The sequence below is a fragment of the Oculina patagonica genome, chromosome 2, assembly GCF_052425735.1.
Source record: "Oculina patagonica isolate OP01 chromosome 2, crgOcupat, whole genome shotgun sequence".
Classification (NCBI taxonomy): domain Eukaryota; kingdom Metazoa; phylum Cnidaria; class Anthozoa; order Scleractinia; family Oculinidae; genus Oculina; species Oculina patagonica.
The window spans coordinates 14,830,598-14,852,562 of NC_135759.1; the positions used below are offsets into that span (position 1 = coordinate 14,830,598).

The window sequence follows — 21,965 nt, forward strand, 5'->3', positions numbered from 1 at the left end:
AGTGTACCTACAGCGAGGTTTTCCAAAGTGCTAAACAACGAAAAAACAGAAAAGCTAACTTTTTTTAACCTGATCTTGTTTTGAAAAACAAGATTACGCAATCTATCCCTAGCAAGCGCGCACTGCAAATTACAAACTGACTGATTGGAAGCATTTTTAAACAATTACCTGCCTTTCTTCGTCTTCATCGAGATGAACTAGTGTACAGCAAAAGTTGTTTGAACTGTGCAAATGGCAAAAGAAAAGGTTTACCGCTGATTTATTGCAGAAAAGTTTTGAATTTCGATGCGTTCGTGAGCAAAACCCAATTCAGCGCAGCGACATCAAGTTTATGTTTTGAGCCAAATAGTCTGTTTCACTTTTAAGATAATACCGACGTTGTATCCAAAAGAACACAACACTTTCTGAAGACAACTGAATAAGAAAACACACTTGGACTATCAGCTGCCTTTTTGAACCAAAATCTTCAGACAGTTTTGTTTGAGGCCAGCAGTTAGCAATAAACTATAAAAAAATGATAATAAAAAATATGGCAAAAATAATATATTACATTGTGACTGTTATGTTGCTAAGCATCAATCAGACTTTAACAAAAATTCAAAGATACTTTCTAGACTATTTTTCTTGTATGTTTCTAACTTTCCATTCTGTGCAAAAAATCTCAGTAAATCTCTGTCATGTAGATAGATTAACCTTATAATTGAATGTCTGTTAACATTAAAATTATAACTTTTATGACACCAATGTACAACTGTTAAGATTAAATGGCATTAAGAAATCATGGTATGCCAAGCTTGGTAGAAATATGAAAAAGATGTTAATAAATCAGGAACAACTGTCCTGCAAACTACTCAGTTGAAAAAAAAAAAATCAAAAAACTCAGACAAAACCATATGTATGACCTTCTGCACACTGACTGAGCCAATACATGTACCTCAAAACAAAACAAGGAAGAGGGTGGTGGCCTAATTGTTAGTTGCCTGGACTTTGAAACAGGCGGTCCAGGTTTGAGCCCTTGCTGGGATCACTTCATCATAGTCCCTTAACTCTCCACCAAGGAGTATAAATTGGTACCAGTGAATTTATTGCTGCAGGTACCCTTTTATAGACCAACATCACATCCAGTCACTTAAGGTGGCTCGATCGGATTTTTTAGCGACGATACCTCTCAACTTTGAGCAACTTGTACGCCACCGTAAACACGTGAGCAAAACCCAATTCAGCGCAGCGACATCAAGTTTATGTTTTGAGCCAAATAGTCTGTTTCACTTTTAAGATAATAACGACGTTGTATCCAAAAGAACACAACACTTTCTGAAGACAACTGAATAAGAAAACACACTTGGACTATCAGCTGCCTTTTTGAACCAAAATCTTCAGAAAGTTTTGTAAATTTCATTGTATTTCGCCATCATGTACGGCGCCATTATGATTTGTAAGAAACCATTATTTTTTATGTCCCTTCCATATTCTGGAGAAGGATTTTTGCTCATCGTGACAAAATTAGTTAAAAGATCCACCCCTGCTGCAGTATTTTTTACCGTATGTGACCAGCTGCAACCAGGGTCTCTCTCCTCGATGACAAGGGAGGAAAAGGAGAGAGGCCTGGGAAGGAGGTTAGGATATCATATTCTTGGTTGGCAAGTGATGTCATTGCCCCCATGTTGGTTGTCACTAACATGACCACCAACATGGCAGCCACCCGGGGGGGGGGGGGGCACTCCCATACAAGAGCTGTATAGGTATGTGCCGCTGTGAAGGGTATAATTTTCAAGCAGTTTAGTCTGGGATAGGGTATAGAAATGAGAGAGTTTTGGTCTAGGGAAACTGATTGGTGGTTTGACGAATTAAGTTCAGTTAATAGGAATAGAAACTCAGAAGAGAACAAGGCTCTACTTAAGGTAAATAAAATCATTGCGGCATCGTTGTTGACAGATGGTTTTCCATTAAAACACTGATAGTGATACAGTTCTAAAAAATGCAAGTCTGGGATAGGGTAGGGATTTTCGGTGTCTAGTCCACTATAGGGTTGCAAAAATCAGCTGAACATGGTCTGGTATAGGGCAAGGGCTTCAAATTCCCAGCGACACACCCCCACCCAAAAATAAACAGGGTACCCCCCCGCCCCTCCCCCCCAGGGACAGCCATGCCACTATCATTTGAATCTCTCAGGGTTGGTTGCAAACCTTAACCATCAGTTCTGTTAGCTACATGTGAGAAAATATTCAGAGCCTGTCACACTGTCCCCAATTAGCGTCAAGATGTTTCACTTCAATTTCCTCCACAGGAGTAGTAAATTTACAGATTGTGGAAAGATTTCCGTATAGCCCCATACTCTGCATACGTAATTATGCATACAAACTATTCCCTATAATCCTTCACTTTAATACGAACGGCAGTCTTGAAGAGAACTTCACAAAGTTGTATGTATAATCAAGTATGGGGTTATACGGAAAACTTGCCAAGATTGTAAATGAAAGAAGCAAACGAGAAGTTTCATTCTCCAACAACACTAAACTGGGCGAGCTGTCCTTAACCAACTGCGTAACCCCATACTAAATAATGCATACAATTTGTCACTCTCGTTCTATTCGTGAGTGTCGTTCGTGTGTGAAGGATTGATTGTGTGGAATAATGTGTATGCATAATTAAGTATGGGGCTAGCCACAAGCTTATAATTATAAAGGATGCTATCGATGTTCAATAGGGTGCAATCGCTAAATATAACGATCGAGGCTCAAAGCCTGATCTAGTTTAGGAATTCTAGCACCCGAATACATCTACTAAGCAACAAGACATTTCTAATGTTATCTTACCAGCACTAGAAGAAGCCTTTGCTGTTTTATACTTGATCAAAATTCTTGTGCGGGCAACACAGATCGACACGAACGACGCTTTAGGTTACGTGACTGATAACGCTAGTTCCAGTCTGCTAGCAAAAGAAATATCTCCGCAGTATTTGGATTGGACTCCGGGATTTCATCTTTCGGATCTTTTTCTTGTTCCAGTCTACCGACCACCCAGAGCAAGAGAGCTGTCTTTTCTGTATCAAGCGGTCTACATACCTTTTCTGTGATAATAAGCTCTTGTTAACCAAGCAAGAGGTCTGTATGGGAGAATTTCCACTCACGGTATTTGTTAGTGTAACTTTCTCATCGAAAAAAGATCAAAAATCACTTCCGCTCGCGATTTTACGTCCGTCTATTTAGGTCCATCCAGGTTTCAAACTCCATTCAGCCTTTGAAATTTCATGGCTTTTTTTTTTTCAAACATGACCTTTTCCATGACTTTTCCATGTTTTCCATGACCTAGACTTGACCTTTTTCTTGTAAATTTTCAAAAATCATCTTGATTTCTGGCACACTTTTACCTTTTTTGCAAAAAATAAAAAATGAAAAAAGAACACTGCTTTATCAATACCATTTTCCATGACTTTCCACGGCCCACACTTTTAAAAATTCCATAACTTTATTTGTATCCGGTAGACAAATGTTATAAATCGCTTTCAATCTATATATGACTTTTCCACTTCAGGTTTTCCTCAATATACGGATACGATAATAAAAAGACTGTCATACAAGTTTGCTTGCCGTTGACTTAAAACATCACTCTTTACTTAAGTTACTCCTAAAAGATACAGCTTTTAAATACTTGCTTCAGGGCGAGGATGACAGTGTATTTTACCAAGGGATTAAAACATAGATAAGATACTGAGCGCGCTCTGCGTAGGACGTCACAGGCGTTTGTATTTTACATCCCCCCTCGGGTTAAAAAATTTCCGTCCTGTTCTATGACGGTTTATATCATGGTATTTGTAAGTAACAAAACGTTTAACGCAAAGACTAATGATCTCAAGTTCCTTAGAAGAAACTTATTAACGCATTCGAAGTCCTTGTTGAGCATCACAAGCACGCAAGAATTTTTAAGAACACGAGAGAACTACACAAAGAACTACGAGGTGTATATCGCACTTCTTGACTAGTGTTATTCAAAATTGCCAATTGTTTATATAACCCAATTTTCACGGCCCTTTTCTGATAATCACAAACTCGTCGCCCGTGACTCGACATCACTAGCAGCTGTCAAGTTTCTTTCACTCTTACAAATGGAGGACCTCTGTCAAAGATACTTTGCGGCATTTCAATTGTTTATTTTCGTTATTACTGTATATCGATTTTTTTACTGTCTTTTACTTTTGTACCTTATGCAACAACGTCCCCCTTGAGACTTGTTAGCACTGCGTAAGGAAAGTGTACTACATGTGTAACATCATTGAAGTGGGAGACATAACGACTCTATTTAACATAATTAGTTATCTTGACATTTACCAGTCAATATCATCACTACAGTGTAGTTTGGTTTATATGATGCAACAAAACTTAAACATGAAGACCTGCAGGTTTGCTTCACGGTTTGACCTTTGGGTGTCATAACAGCAATAAACAAACTTTGTCACGGTGTTTTAAGTTCGGTATTTGCAATCGTCTCAATCGTCACCAATCTTAAATAAATATAAATAATAAAACATTTGTATAGCGCCAATATCCTAAAAGTTCAAAAGCGCTTTACAGAAAAATCGCAACAATTTTTACACCTTTTTATTTTTTTTATTAGTTAAAACTGATACATCTTCAGTGTTTTTGTAGCTTAGAGCCTCTTATTAGAAGGTAATTTTTTACATGACAAAAATGACTGCGTCTGCGTTCGCTGGCTACGTGTAACATGGCATAGATTTTGTACGCAACAAAACTAAATAATACATGCTTACAACGCAAACAAGCTTATAAAGTAAGTAACAATACTCTATTTCATATGATTAGCGTAGTGTTCGAGAAGTAGAGCTCGATTACTTAACTCCTCCAGACAAATCCAACATTCAACGTGGCCTTGTTCGAGTTCTTGCGGGTCCGATGTTGCCGTAAATGAATAATCATTTTTGTTGCATTAATTTTAGTACCTTTATCGACTGGATCAGTGCTACAGTTTACATCTTTGGGTATCTTGAAGTTCTTGTAGCTCAGTTTGCATTTATAAGAATTCTTTTCCGTGTGGACTCTTTCGTGATTCCTCAAACTTCCTAATTGGTTAAAACACTTGCCACACTTTTTGCATTCATAAGGCTTTTCACCTGTGTGGACTCTTTCATGAGTTCGATATTGTGTTGCAGTTCTGAAACATTTGCCACACTGTTTGCATTGATAAGGTTTTTCATCCGTGTGGACTCTTTCATGCGTTCGAAAATCTCCTCTTTGTCTAAAAAACTTGCCACACTTTTTGCATTCATAGGGTTTTTAGCCTGTGTGGACTCTTTCATGAGTTCGATAATGTGATGCCTGTATAAAACTCTTGCCACACTGTTTGCATTCATAAGGCTTTTCACCCGTGTGAACTCTTTCATGAGTTCGCAAATCTCCTCCTTGTCTAAAACACTTGCCACACTGTTTGCATTCATAAGGTTTTTCACCAGTATGAACTCTTTCATGAGTCCTCAAATTTCCTGCAACGTTAAAACACTTGCCACACTGTTTGCATTCATAACGTTTTTCACCAGTATGTACTCTTTCATGAGTCCTCAAATTTCCTGCACTGTTAAAACATTTTCCACACTGTTTGCATTTATGAGAACTGCCGATATCTCTTGTGTGTTGTCTTTCATGGGTTATTAGATTCGACATCTTTATGTGTCCAGACCTGGGAATAAAAGAAAAGTTTAAAACAATTCAACAACTTGTCACAAGGTACTTATAGTGTACCTTCTTATGTTGTATGCATGGCTATGGGTATGCAGTGGCTATCAAGGGTGTAATGATCTGTTTTTCCGAAACACAGTTACTTAGATGATATTAATTTAGTTGTCCTGCTAACCCATTGTAGAAGAGTCATCAACGTACGAATGCGTTTATTTTGACGGGCAGTGGATGGGGAGGGGGGGGAGGCACCTGGTGAGATTTGAGGGGGAGCATGCAAAAATTATGCGTTAGTGTTAAAATTACAGCAACTACATAATAATAATAATACTGTACATAGTGCAAAGTTCTGCCAGAAGACCTAAAATGAGGCTCTCAAAATCTAATTTTATTTAAACACGTGACACTTAGGAGTACAATAAGTTCTCGTTACAATGTGTATGTGTGTAAAAATAAACATTTTATATAAATAGAAATAAAAAAGTAAATTTAAAATTCTCTAAAACGTTATTAATATCATCTAAGTAACGTTATTCTCTGCAAATGATATTACCCTAGGGAAGCATGCCCCTAACTCAAGAAGTCTGTTATTTTTACTGAGAAAATGGCCAAAACGGGCTCATACAGTGTAAGTGGCGGTAGTACGCACGAAGAGCATTCTACATTTTCAACATTTCCAAGGAAGACTTCTGTCAGTATCCCATACCAAAATAAATTGATGTTAATTAGTCCAACAGTTCTGATTCTAACCAACAGTGTTAGTGTTTTAATTATTTATAGTATTCTCATTATTCTATTATAATATGTTATTTTATTTTAAATTTATTTAAGGACTTAGAAATCTATAGGCCATTGCTGATTACCCTTTGCCACTATTTCAAAACGAGTCTACGTGTGAAGCCATTCATGTGAAAATGAGTTTCACCTACAGGTTCATTTTCATGAAAATCAAACTCATTTTCATTTGAATGGCTTTGCACGTAGACTTGTTTTAAAACAGAGGCAAAGGGTAACTCGGAAACGGCCTATTTTATTTATTTATTTTTCTTCATTTTCATGTATTTATTTACTCGGTTTCATTGGCATCACTTGCTAGAGGCCTCATAATACCAGGGTAAATAAAGTTTGCAAGTTTTCAAGTTTCAACCACACTTTGTAGGATAGCAGATACATTGAATTATTGTGCTTCCAATAAATTATCACATAACAGTGCAATGTTACATTAGGTAAATGTTGAGGGGGTATCACCCCCCCCCCCCCCAAAAAAAAAAAAAAAAAAAGTTAGGATCATGGTGAAGGGTGGTGGATGACAGGGAAAAAAATCCAAAGAAGAGGGGATCATTCTATATTACAAGCAGTATACACCAAACCACATGGTGAATTTTAGAAATCCTTGCTTGTGTCTTTGCGTTAACTTCAGAAAACTTTGCATCAACTATTAATTTAAAACTAATCTGGAAATCTACAGAAGTCTTTGGGTAAGCTTCAGAAATGTTTGGAAGTCTACAAAGCAATTTCAGGAAATCATGGAGGGTTAATTGGATGGACTTTGGAAATCTTTGAAATACTTTGGGTCAACTTCAGAAATGTTTGAAAATCTTTATATCAGCTTCAGAAAAACATGCGAAGTTTTGGGTATGAAGTGGAAATCTTCAGAATTCTTTGTGATGATCAACTTCAGAATTCTTTGGTAGAACCTGAGATTATTTCAGAAACTTTAAACCCACTTTCAAAATCTTTGGAATATCTGGAAAAAATTCGGGAGACATACATCAATATTTGTTGCCATGGAAATGTAGGGAGCACTATGGTGTACAATTTGGAATTACTAATTATACTGCTTGACTCCATTTAAACCTACTACTATCAAAATGTCATTGCATTTACCAGTTTGCAGAAGTTGCTCCCAGGATTTGGTGGTGACAATCAATAATTATTCGATTGGTCATTAATAAAATATTATAACATATTTTGCTTTTCATTTTAACGATTGTATCATAGAACCGTTTATTGTAAATAGTTTTGCGCCAATAACTAATAATAATAATAAAAATTGTCAGTCCATTGGTCATTGATAAGCTGATACCAATCAATATTAATCAATCAATAAATCAAACTTTATTTACCGAGGGTGACACGTCATAGTTTTTCCAATGTAACGACATGTCAATCATCATTTGGTGTCACTCAATCAATTTCAAATCATTGATATTATTGGTCATGCCTGAAATTTATTTGACATGGAATATTTGGCAATTTTCTTAAAAATTAGCAATGGCATATTGCAATACTGCATTTTGATTGGTTAACACAGGCAATGGTATATGAGCTCATATACATGTATCATTGACCACAAATTTGGTAGCCGATACGCGTCAACAAAAATAGCTGGGAAACTCAAATATTGCAATTTATTGGGCGATTTTAATAAAACAATTATTCCACTCGTGCTTGTTGGATATGAGATCGTTATAGCCAACTTGGCGCTACGCCCCTTGTTGACTATCTACCATCTCATATCCAATGCACACTTGTGGAATAATTGCTCAATATATATATCTCAAGTTTGTGATTCTGTCTCCATGCAATAAAGAACATTAATGACTCCTGTTTCACAGTATAGTTTAGGGAGAAAGGGAAACCCTGTTTTATAGCAAAGTAATGTACTGTTACACTATTGTTATAGGGACATCCTCAAAGAGTGACCTAGGGGCAGTTAGTGGGGGCAAGGACAGTCAAAACTGCAGGAAAAATAATTGGCAAAGAAAAGTTGGAGTGAAGGCAGGTGACTTCTGTAAAGCAAACGCTCAAGGATGGACAAGGATTTCTTTTCAACATGCGTAATGTCCGAATTTAGATGGCAGAGAAAATGGCGGAGGCTGACTGGGATCCTTTAAGCCCAACCTAGGCATTAACTGAAGGAATCTTCACAGTTTCAATGCTACCGGTAGATTTCCACCCGATGAAATCATGCTTTTTCCTAATAGATGAGAACATCTGGACTGTATTGAGAAATTGGGACTTAAATTAATGCGAATTTTTGAAATTCATGAAGCATTAATTTACTATAATAAGGTAATTTACATCAGCAAGCTGAAAAAAGCCAGGAAAAACATTCCTGATGTCAGAAAGAAAGAATTTTCATGATCCACCAGAGAGATTTGGTTTGGACCAATCAGGATATCAAAATGGTGGCTTGTTTACCTGCGCAATGCATTGGCATTCTTTTGGTATAATTTTTTTAGCCATGCGCCAAAAAATGCATGCAGTGCAAACATGCTCCAGTTGGCCGAAAAAAAAATTAAAGAGTACAAGCTAGCAATTGTACCTTTGATACTTTATCCCAAAATAAAAGGCTCAGAAAACTGAAAATTTCAAGCTCACATCAATCGCTGATATCATTTTTTTGCGATTCTCTTCTTTGGACAACTGGAACTTTTCTGCACTGCTTTTTTTTGGTGCAGCCAATGCATCACAGGTAGACAAGCCACCATTTGTGATAAAACTACAAAAATCTTTTGAAATTTCTTTCTTTGTGACATCCAAACTGATTTCCTGGCTTTTCTTTGGTTTGCTGATGTAAATTGAAATGAAAGTATGGCCGATACAACAACCACCGTATGAGAACACATGAAAGTAATCTTGAAGTTACTGTATGCTGATTGGACAGAATAATACAAAGGCAATACAAAGGAATTTTTCTGCCCAATGAGGAGGTAGAATTCAGAGAGCTGTTTGGAACTGGCATGGTAAGGCTCTTTCCCAGGGTAAAATAGTACTGTTTGTACAGTTTAATAAATAAACTTCAACTGTGACCTTACAGCAATAAACAGTGGGAATGATGCCAGAGAGGAGGCATTCTACCCTGCATGTAGAATTGCACAGGACTATATTGTACATGTTTTACTAGTTCTTTCAGCCTTATTGCGGTTTTCAGAGAAATGCGAACTCTGAAATTCAATCCTCGACCACCGGTTTACATTTTTTGCTGCCGTCAATCATCTTAGTGGACCTCTTGGGAAACAGTAGTTCACTTCGGCCAGGTCAAAAGGTCACGTCTGCCAGTTGTGATTGGAAGATTTCGATCCATTTTGTTTGTTTCTGTTTGTCATTGTTCGTTGGCAGTGGCAATAATTATGATTGACAGCAGCAGAAAGCTCAATCCTTAGTTGGATTTTGAATTTCAGAGTTCGCATTTCACTAAAAATCGCAATAATATCTGATCGAAATTAGTGTTTGATTGGGTTCGACTGAATTTTGGTTCAATTTTGTTCGATTGAATACGCCGGGGACATTTCAGTCGCAACCAAGATGGTAGCCAGCGTAGCTTGGCGTTCCAGTCAGTCGGGGAGAGCGAGAAATCGCGCGACGGCGAGAGAGAAGGAACGCGCTCTTTCTTTCCTTTTTCCCCCGCCGTCGCTTTTGCTCGCGCGCGATTTCTCGCTCTCCCCGACTGACAAGAACGCCAAGCTACGCTGGCTACCAAGATGGCGTCGTCGAAAACTTTGCAAGGTTCCAAAACAGCGTGAGTGTTTCACTTCGATTCTCCGATGCATTAAATTTTTATTGGATTGTGACTCGACGATCATACGATCTGTTTCACTTTTCAACGAGCTAATTCAGTTGAACTCAAGCAAAAATGCATAGTAACGATAAAAGCTGCAAGCACACTATCGATATGATGTTACAGCGCGATCGCTTAAAATATCAAGAATCCTAATATCTGGGCCAAGTATCTTAGCACCAAAGGAATTCCCTATGTACAAAACGCCATTTTAAAGTTTTCTTACCTTCACAAGGAGAATTCTTTGCTATTTACTCGATCAAAACCAACACTTCTGCAAGCTTCCAACACAGACGCTCTTTCTTTGTGCCTGCCGCGCGCGCGATGCTTGAATACGCTGACCTAAAGCATCGCAGGATAACAAATATTTGGACTGGACTTGGGAACTTAGGAGCTCGCAAGAAAGTCTGATCGGAGGAAAAACCGGGAGTCGGAGAGCTTTTATTTTTTTCTAAAAAAAATTGAATTTCCAAACTATTTCTGTGATTCAGTGCTTTAAAAATCGAGGCATGGTGAGTAGGTGAAAGACAAGCAAGTAAAGCTTTGCTTTGAATGTAAAACGCGGGAATTCTTTTATTTTATTTTCTTTTGGTTTGCGTTAAATGTAAGTTATTCGGTTTGTGTACTCAAAGATTTTAAGTTTGTAGACTTTCTCCATAAAATTGCATCAAACGCCCTGTAAACACTGTAATCGAGCCTATTGGTTTCAGTTTTGACGAATGCTCGAATTGCGATCGTGGCGAATTTATGTTCTGATGACGTTATTGTTTCAAATGTATGGGGCAAAAATGGCAACTTTCTGTTCGATAAAGCCAACATCAAGGTAAATATTTTATTTTTACACCATCTAAGTTTGTTTACTTTATCGCTTTAATCGCCTTGTATCCTTATTCGCTTAGTTTTGATTTTTTCGCTTATGTTTTGTGATGAAAGACTTAAGTTTTTAGGCAAAGAAAAAGGTGCACACGTCATTGGTAACCGTCTCTAGTTCTACCGTTCGTTGTGTAACCTTCAAGCAGATGAATGTATTTACGTACTTTTATATTTTAGTCCTCATAGTATTTATTGGAAATTTTGTACGTGAACGATTTGATTATTAGAGCAATAATCATCCCGTGATGCAAGGACCAATCAGCGAGCAAAATATGGAACAGTTATAGTGAATGCTAAATATCAGTGTTTTACCACCGTTTACTACAAGTGATGATGCATGCTTATTAACGTTTATTTTTTAGTTTATAGGACAAAACACTTTTGCTTTCTACTATTTTTGTCTAGCATTTTCATTCCAAAAATTCGGGGAAACAGCGCGCGCGCGGATTTGCGCGTGCAGCACGCGCAAGCAAATGACAAAACAGACGTAATAGAATTTCGTCACAAACGACTGAACTAAATTTGTTCAGATCAGTTGGAGACAAATGGATACAAAGATGAAAAGCGAAAGGTCTGTCCTTTGCAATTTGTTTATTTTCATTTGTCTCTTTATTCCTTTTGTTTTAAGAAACGCGGTGGTGTCTTTTATGGGGAAAGCTTGTGCGTATGTTCGAAGCGAGTTGGAGAAGTTTATTGATATTAACGAAGATAAAACGCCCGCCGATCTCCCAAAATACGCCCAACTGAAAGGAACGTTGAGCAAATATAAGCAGAGGACCTATTTTCTAAATTTTACAGAAAATAACTGAGAACATGTCCCAGTTCAAATGAAACTATAATTTGACTATGTACGTTCATCTTGACCTTTGTGGTAAATAAACAAAAAAAACTCTTGTCACAAGGTCTGAAAAATTTGTAAGTGAAGCTTTCGACTGTACCGCACAGTCTTCATCAGCGATTGAAGTCAGCTCTCAACGTCACGTGACAACGGGTGCGGGAAGATCGTCGCCCCCGTCTCTGTTCAGCGTTGGACGTTGACGTCTGAAATGGATGGCCTCCTTGATTTTTCTTTTCAGCAGGCATATCATACAACGTTGCACAATAAGTTTTTCGAGGGCGTTGTAATTTTTTCAACACTTCAGCATTCTTAAAGAGGGTAGATGGCGGGAATCCAGTAGTAACTGGGCGGGGGATGTCCACTAATGAACAATATACATGAACTGGTACCATTCTTCAAAACACCCTCACCAATCGTACCAGTGGTAAAAGATTACGATTTGTCAAATAATCTTTTCGATCCGTACCACTGGAACAAATGGTAAGCTCCTCAATTGATCGGTATAGCATTTGTTACTGTATCTAATTTACCGGGTGGGGCCTAGTGCCAAGCCGGTTCATGATCTGACCCGCGTTTTTTTTTTCTAGGTAGGGCATTGAAAGTCACGCACGTTGATTGGCTTAAAACAGGGCATCTTCCATCAGCCACGTGAAATAGATCTCTTTTCGTTTGTTTGTTGTCCCATTAAAGACCACGTGATATCACCCTTGAGAATTATCTCTTTCAAAATAAAACAAATTCACGTGGAAACGAATGAATAATTTTCAGATAGACAAAGGATCAATTCTCTGGAAAACATTACATGATATGAAATGGGCAATTTACATACGTAGCTAAACGGGTCTATTGCCTGGATGGAGAAAGGGGGAAAGGACTGAGGGACTTACTTGCCACTTGAGGGATTAAAATTACGTGCGATATACGCATTTTACAAGTGTTTGACTCGACAAGAAATCCTCGCTGAGACCACAGAGCACGTAATAAGACACGTTATATTTTATGTGTTTTTAGTATTTATAGAAAAGGAAACAGACACCTCTAACATCTTTACATTCAAGGTCTTCAAAGCGGTCAATTGAGAATTTGACCTAACTGAGAGCCGAGTATAGTTTGCTATTTACTCGATCAAAACCAACACTTCTGCAAGCTTCCAACATAGACGCTCTGACCAAAAGAAACGCGGGACGAGAACGAATGGAAAATATATTTGGATTGGACTAGGATAAACACTGATCCAGGTTTAAAACTTTATGGAGGGTTCAATTTCTCATGCACAATTGTGTCTTTATTGCTTAAGATTTATGGTCATTTGTGGAGTTTGAGATAAGTCGATGTCATAAATGGAAGACAGTGAAAAAAAACCCAAAAACCTCACTAAGAAGTAAAAAAACTGACATCAATATTCATACAACTCCGGAATTAGCTTAATCGTGCTTTGAACAACCCGGCCCTGCAGAAGGATCCTGGGTTCTGGGAACTAAAATGGGAGGGTGCTTGCCGCCATCCTCGGAAACCCAGGGGCGGTTGGCTGGGGCGACACGAAGGCCGAGCTGGAAAATCGATTCAAACGGGCGAGCGAAAGAGCTCGTTCTCGTTTTCCTGTTCGGTTTACTTCGTTTCGCCCCGACCCAGCCTAGTACCCAGGCGTTCCCTTCCCACTTATCGATTTGGCGCGAAATTCGTGAACCTGTTCCCAGGCCCTTACGTGGACCTCGTGCTCGCCCGAGAGAGCAGGAGAACGCCTAGGGACTAGGCTGGCCCTGACCAAATGCCCCCGGGTTTCCGAGGATGACTATATTTCCCCCTTCTCCTCGCCCTTTTCATAAGAGTGGTGCACATAAAATGTTTTTAAAACAGGTCTTGAAATACACCGTGCAGAAAAAAAAAAATAAGTGCGCCATGGAACAATTTCTTGGTAACCATAGACATGCTGTAGCTCAACGTTATTTTCTTAAGAAAATTGCAGGGATTTGTCAAGTTAATAAAAAAAGTGTGCTAGTAACAGCTAAATTGCTAAACTTCAGGTATTGTTTAAACGGGGCTTCTCTGTACATGTGGTTTGCGTAATTGCGATCAAGTCTATTTCACTTTCAACTTTTTTTCTTACAATTCGTAATGACCGTAATAGATTGGCTCAGTTTGGTTATAAGATGAGCAAAACCTTTTAAATTCAGTTCAGTTCAGCTTTCATTGGACGTTCCCTCTTAGATATAACAAACGCTAGCAAAACTCCGAGACTCCCAGACGGTGGTTTTCAAAATTCGAGATTCCGAGGTCCTTATAATTCAAATAAATACGGTCAATACAAGATTCAAGCTAATTTTGGTGACCATTCTATATCCTCCATATTGGCGGATACTGAAAGACGAAAAACATTTGCCACTCGAAGGCGTTGCATAGCTAGTATCGAATTTATTTTAGTTTCTGTGAGAAATTTACAGCCTTTGTTATCGCGTGTTCAGTATTCGTATACAACTCTTCGCGAGTAGTAAGAATTTACACCCTAATCAGAAACAGATATATGTTTGGTGTCCACTTAGTTCGAAAAGAATAGTTGAATCGCGATACAAAACTAATTGCGATTTTAAGACGGAAATACTGCATTATAAAAAAGGCGTTGGGAGAAAACATATTCTTTGTATTGGGCTCCGTCGCTTTGCCACCCCGCCAAATACGAACTATATTTTCTCCCAACTAGCCGTCAATATATACTAGTTATGCAACGCTTTCGAGTGGTATACTATGGAATATCCCACGAGTCACTTGTATTTTCTCGGTATACACACGAGCCTTTAGGCGAGTGTGTATGCCAAGAAAATACAAGTGGTGAGTGGGATATTCCATAGTATACCACGAGAAAGTGTTGTGTAACTATTTTATACCATGCCATAGAAAATACGCTTACTAAATTTCGTCGAGAATACAGTCGCAGCGCACTATGGGAAGGTTGGGTTGAATACCGTCGAATATACAACGGCTTTCCTGTATTCTGATTGGCTGTATTTTCTATGGCATGGTATAAAATGCGGTATTGCCGTCTTAAAATCGCAGTTAGTTTATACAACAGGGCCATTTAGTAATTTAAATTTTTATAAATATTGTAATGCGCAAGTGAAAATCCTTGATTGATACTTGCGCAATATAAGTTCATTAATTATTATTATTATAACGAACAAGGATGTCCAATTTCTTTGTGATATCACCCACCAACAAATAGAAGCATAATAATAAGCCTAGAAAAACATTCAAGGAAAATATAAATCAGACACCCCTTTAATTGTTCTTCGCTTGTCCATTGGTGGTTTATCACATAACTTTAACACAACAAAACCGGAACAGAAGCCCACAAAAAAAAAGGGTCTAGTCAACATTCTTAAAAGATGTTTCAGAAACATGTAACGGTAACCAAACAGAAATGAAGACCTGCCTTGCTATACGATTTCGGCTTTGTGTGCCATGGCAGTCATAAAGGAGTGACGTCACACATGACGCAATTAAACCATTTAACCTAACCAGCCACGTTTAAACAGTCTCAATGGTCACCGAACTTTTTTTAAACATTCTCTTGTGTAGCATTCTCCACTGTAGTTAAGAGCCAGGCTCAATTAGCTATAGTCATGTGATTATCGTAATGTTCAAGAAGTAGAGCTCGACTACCTAGCTCCTCCAAACAAATCCAACATTCAAAGTAGCCGAGCTTGAGTTCTCGCAAGTCGGATGCTGCCACAGCACCCTTACACCCTTTTCCTGTGTGGACTCTTCCATGTGTTCGTAAATTTGATGCTTGACTAAAACATTTTCCACACTGTTTGCATTCATAAGGCTTCTCACCAGTATGAACTCTTTCGTGAGACCTTAAATCTGTTCTTAGTCTAAAACGCTTGCCACGCTGTTTGCACTCATAAGGCTTTTCCCCCGAGTGGACTCTTTCATGCATCTTTAAAGATCCTCTTTGGCTAAAACACTTGCCACACTGTTTGCATTCATAGGGCTTTTCACCTGTGTGGACTCTTTCATGAATTCGTAAATGTGTTCCTGGACTAAAACACTTGTCACACTGTTTGCATTCATAAGGCTTTTCACCTGTGTGGACTCTTTCGTGAATTCGTAAATGTGTTGCTTGACTAAAACCCTTGCCACACTGTTTGCATTCATAAGGCTTCTCACCAGTATGAACTCTTTCGTGAGTCCTTAAACTTAAAGCGTGTCTAAAGCACTTTCCGCACTGTTTGCACTCATAAGACTTTTCCCCCGAGTGGACTCTTTCATGTATCTGTAAAGGTCCTGTTCTGCTAAAACACTTGCCACACTGCTTGCATTCATAAGGCTTTTCACCTGAGTGGACTCTTTTGTGAATTCGTAAATATGTTGCTTGACTAAAACATTTGCCACACTCTTTGCATTCAAAAGGCTTTTTACCTGTGTGGACTCTTTCATGAATCCTCAAATGTCCTGCTTGGTTAAAACATTTGCTACATTGCTTGCATTTATGAGACTTTTTACTTGTGTGTTGTCTTTCATGGGTCGTTAGTTTCGACATCTCCTTGCGTCTACCTGGAAATAAACAGAATGCGAGAAACGTCCTAAAACAATTCAACAGCTTGTCACAAGGTTGTTACTTTTTACAATGTAAAGTACATGGGTAATGGGATTTGAGGGGGGGGGGGGGCATGCAAACAATGAATGTATCAAAATACAAAGTTTTGCCAGAAGGTCTACAATGAGGCTCTGACAATTGAAAATTTCCCAGGAAAGCATGCCGCTAACCCTACTACGGGTTTTTTTACTGACAAAATGGCCAAAACTGGCCTTTAACACAAGTGGTATAAGAGCATTCTACAATTTCAAAATTTCAAGGGGAAAATGCCCTCAGAATCTCCTACCGAAGTTAATTGATGAAGTTTAGTTCAACAGGTCTGATTCTCACTTACAGTGTTAAAATTAACCTCAATTTGTAGGATAGCAGATACATACTAGTTATGCAACGCTTTCGAGTGGTACACTATGGAATATCCCACTTGTCACTTGCATTTTCTCGGTATCCACACTCGCCTTTACTAGCAATGGTAAATTGCAATTCCTGAGTTTTGATTGGTTAACAGGCAAGAGTATATGAGCTCATATACCACTGACCACAAATATGGTAGCTGATGCGCGTTATGAAAACAGCTGGGGAGCTCAAATATCTACTATCTACCATCTCATATCCAATGGACCCTCGTGGAATAATTGTTAAGTATACCACAAGAAAGTGTTGTGTAACTATTTTATACCATGCCATAGAAAATACGCTGACTAAATTTTGTCGAGAATAAGATCGCAGCGCACGATGGGAAGGTTGGGTTGAAGACAGACAAATATACAACGGCTTTCCTGTATTCTGATTGGCTGTATTTTCTATGGCATGGTATAAAATCTATTATCGTGTTTCCAATAATCATCACATAATAGTGCAATGTTACATGAGGCTTAGGTTGAGGGGGTATCACCACCCCCCTCCAAAAAATTGGATCACAGTAAAGGGTGGGGGAAGACAGGGAAAAAAATTCCCAAGAAGAGGGGATCATTATTACAAGAAGTATACACCAAACTACATGGTGAACTTCATTCTCAGAGACCCAGGGGCAGTTAGTCATGCCAAAACAAAGTAAACTCGGCCAAAATCGGAGTGGCAAAAGTTTTCAAGAAGGGCTGAATGATGCCCTGGGAAACGAGTCTCTCCAGACCATTTCCAAACGGCTTTGCTTATGTTGGCTCCTGATTGAGCAGAAATAATCCTTTGTATTATTCTGCCCAGTCAGCAAACAGTAACTTTAGTCACTTTTGTGTGTTCTTACACAGCAGTTGTTGGATCTGCTATACTTTTATTTTAATTGCCACCAGAGAGAGCCGAAATATGTTGGGAAATCATTTCTGATGTGAAAGAAATATATTTAGAGATCCACCAGGAAATATTTGTTTGGACCAACCAAAGGTATTGTAAATACAGTTGAACCCCGCTAATTCGAACTCGGTTATTTCGAACCAAAACCCATTTTCCTTGGATTTGCCCTTCAGTCATTTACCATCAGCTATTTCAAACTCCTGCTAATTCGAACTAATTTTTGTTTCCGCTTACGGTTTTAAATTAATGGGGTTCAACTGTAGTGGCTTGTTCACCTGTGTGATGCATTGGCGGCCATTTGGCATACTTGTCTGGCCCGTGCAGCATGAAAAAAATGCACGCAGTACAGAAAAATAATTCCAGTTGGCCAAAATATCCAAAAGGAAATAAAAATTGAAATGGACGATCAATGGAGCTTGTAGGTCTCAATTTTCTGACCTTTTTATTTTGGGTTAAAAGTTTAGAAAGTAGTTTTTTCTGATACATGTATCATTTTAATTTTTTCAGCCAACTGGTATTTTCCTGCACTGTGCACATTGTTTTCTGCACGGGCCAGGCATAATCAAGTACACCAAACATCGACCAATGCATCGCACAGGTAAACAAGCTACTATTTACAATACCTCTGATCGGTCAAAACGGAAATTTCCCTGTGGATCTAGCCTGCGTAGCTGGTGGGATTCGCGACCAAGTGTGTCAGCGAGTGTTTTGTTTACGGTGAAAGTTGGAGACGAGCTACAAAGCCACAAGGGAATTGGGGAGGAGTCAAGTTGAAAGTTGCAGCTGTGCTGCTCACGCACGCAGGCTTCGCCCGTGATTTTTCTCGAACCGCACTAATCCTGACAGCTAGTAAGGCTACTGTGGATCTTGAAATATATTTCTTTCTGACATCCAAAATGATTTTCAGACTTTTTTCTTCTCTCTGATGTAAATATAAAATAAAAATTGTGGCCGATGCAACGACAACTGTGTAAGAACACACAGAAGTGACCCAAAGTTACTGTTTGCCAATTGGGCAGAATAATACAAATAATTTTTTCTGCTGTTTGGAAATGATCTGGAGAGATTCGTTTCCCAGAGGCTCTTTCTCGAAAACTCTCGCCGCTTTGAGTTTTTCTGGGTTTACTTTGTTTCGCCCCGCCTAACTGCCACTGGGTCTCCGAGGATGGGTAAACTTTGAAAATCATATCTTGTGTCTTTGGGTTAATTTTAGAAAAAAATCTTTACATCAACTTCAAATCTAATTTGGAAAACTAAAGAAGATATTGGCTCAACATCAGAAATGTTTGAATGTTTACAAAGCATCTTCAGCAACTTCCTGATAATTTGGGCAAACAAATTCTTTTGTTTTGCCTTTGTATTTTTCTGCCCAATCGCAAAACAGTAACTAAGGGGGATTTTCACAGTGGTTGTGGTATTGGCCATACTTAGATTTTAATTTACATCAGCGATTTGAAAAAAGCCATGGAAAGCCTTTCTTCTGAATAAAAGTAGAACATGTGATCACTCTGACATCACAAGGCCCTCATTACGGTATAAGGAGGTACACGTACGCTGTTAAGATAGGTACATATAAACTGCATTTCAATGTTTCAAACAAACTTTGTACAGTTTTAAAACATAGGCACGCTAAGCGTGCAGGAGTTACTTTTTCAATTTATGGGGTGGCTTGGGCTGAAACTGGGTGATTGTCCTGTTGGGATGGTTTATGTCAAGGGTTGAGCTATTTGTGTATGGCAGCCCACGGAGTCACTTTTTGCACAAAATTTGCTTGCAAACAAAATAATTTTCACGTGCATTTTGATACATCAGAACTGTTTTATTCAATACGTAAATTTTCATCATTTAATTGAAAAAACAAAAACTAATTCAATTATCAAAATGTCACAAAATGGCACGTTCTTATTCTGTTTAAAGCGGTTATTTTGTTGCTAGCTTTCTAGTAACCATTTCCTTTCTTTTGTTTGTTACGGAATACTTTTGGCTTTTTGCCAAACACTGTAACATGATATTGTTGTTTTTCTCACTTTTGTAACATGACACCTTTGTTTTTTAAAACGAACGTAACACGATACCCTTGTTTTTCTAGAAAAAAGCCACGTCTCCCGTATAGACATTGAACGAAAAGTACTATAATAAACGAAGTAATAAACAAATCAAATCAAAAACCACTTTCTTCGGGAAAGTTCTTTAAAGCGCACTACACCTGGAGTAATTGTTTCCTGTCAGAACTGTTCAACCAAGATTTTCGTTCATTCACAACGTAAATTCAATTCAACAAACAAGAACTAATTGAGTTATCAAATTGTCACGGAATGGCACGCTCTTAAGTCTGTTTTTGCTATCGATCGTAGTTGCTTTTAACAGCAAAGTTAATACTTGTACCGGTTCATTAAATGTTTGAACGAGATGTTTTACAGTTGATTTTTATAGTTTACTTTTGCCGCCCGCTTTGCGAAGTTTGTTGGGAAATTGGAAACTTTGTTATGAAATTGTCAATTACGTTGCGAGTTTTGCGAATATAATTGCGAACTTCGATACAAAGTTCCTAACTTCGGCCCGACTGAACTTTTCAAGTTTGGTAGAGGAGAAACAAGACATGTTGCTCGAAAGTCAGCGATTTCTGTACTAGATGATTTTAGAACTGGTTAAGGAAGGTTCAAGTAGCTTGAAGTGCAAGACAACGTTTCGCATCAGCGATCACGCAAGTGATTTGCCGATAAATAAATTTTATGCATGTAGAAATTTGGTCAAATTTTAACTTTTCTGTATGAAAACACATATTTAACGATTTCTGTAAGGCATAATCTTCACTATCTTCAATTTCAAGTCTTCTGCGTTTGTAAACCGGATGAAACTGGATGGTTTACCCATATATAAAATTGATTTTAATCGAAGCCGACGCGACGCGACAGGGAAGACTAATTTGTTCGAGACATGTTTACCGCTCGTGGAACATAAACGTTTTTCATTTTTATGACATATGTTTCCAACAGTTTAGCGTAGCAAAGCCCTTTTTGATAACATAATTACAGAAGGTTTTAATAAATTCGGGCCGAAGTTGGGAACTTTGTATCGAAGCTCACAATTTGATTCGCGAACTCGCAACCTATTTGGCAACTTCGTAACAAACTTAATTTCCCAACGAACTTCGCAAAGCGGACGGCAAAAGTAACGACAACATTATTCTTCAAATCTACATTGTGCAAATGTTATATGTAATTTTTACTACGGTCAGGAAAGCTAGCCTCTCCAAACGTACGCTCGAATAAGAAGAATAACAAGTTAGTGTTGGGCCTTTTGCTCACGGCGTATGCGTTGTAAGTAGGGGAGCGTTACGAAAAACGTTTTTAATCCAGGGTTAATTCACAACTCACCAATTCCGCCTCCTACAAATCTAAAATCTTCGAACGAAATCGCTCACTACAACTGTGTCAGATTGCTTCCCCCTTATAAACTACAATTTGATTGGTTCTGATAGTACCTGAAATCTGATTGGTGTGACAAACAAACATACTTCACTGACCCACTGACTGACTGACTGAATGATTACACGGGAACATCATGCCGACTAAGAGCTATTTTTGAAAAAATAACTCAAAAATTCAATTACCGGTACATGTACATGCCTTACAGCAATAAACAATGGGAATGATGGCAGGGAGGAGGTATTCTACTCTGCATGTAAAATTACACAGGACTACATTGTACATGTTTTACTAGCCCTTTCAGCCTTGTTGCTTTTGTAACAATACCAACAATTTTCTTTACCATTGTGTTAACCTAGCATATATCTGACAGTACTGCCACTGACAACCAGGGACTGAGGATTACTGAGGATTATTCATTTTCTTTATTGGCAAAAAAATCAAGTTATAGTTTTATGACTGTAGTTGGATGATCCTTGCTAATGCATTCGCACTGATTTTCACACTATTGCGGTTAACTGCAAGTCGCCTAGTTCTGTTATTTTATTTGGTGGTGAGCTGTTTTCTTACAGCAAACAAATCATTCTTTACTCTTGCCATAGCTTAGCAAATTGACTCTGTAATATATTGACTACTGTTACATAACCGGAAGTTGTGTTGTTCAGCCATATTGAAGCTGTGTTGTTTTAAT

General features: G+C 38.3%; 1 pseudogene across 1 annotated transcript in view; it reads right to left on the bottom strand.

The window, feature by feature from the left end:
* Nucleotides 1–21,965, bottom strand: part of LOC144642168 (uncharacterized) — a 41,117-nt pseudogene that overhangs the window by 10,544 nt on the left and 8,608 nt on the right. Inside the window, exons 2-3 of the transcript XR_013568707.1 lie at nt 15,703–16,516; nt 4,875–5,625 (exon numbers count right to left, since the gene is read on the bottom strand). The product of XR_013568707.1 is annotated as an uncharacterized LOC144642168 (transcript). The remainder of the gene's footprint in view (nt 1–4,874; nt 5,626–15,702; nt 16,517–21,965) is intronic.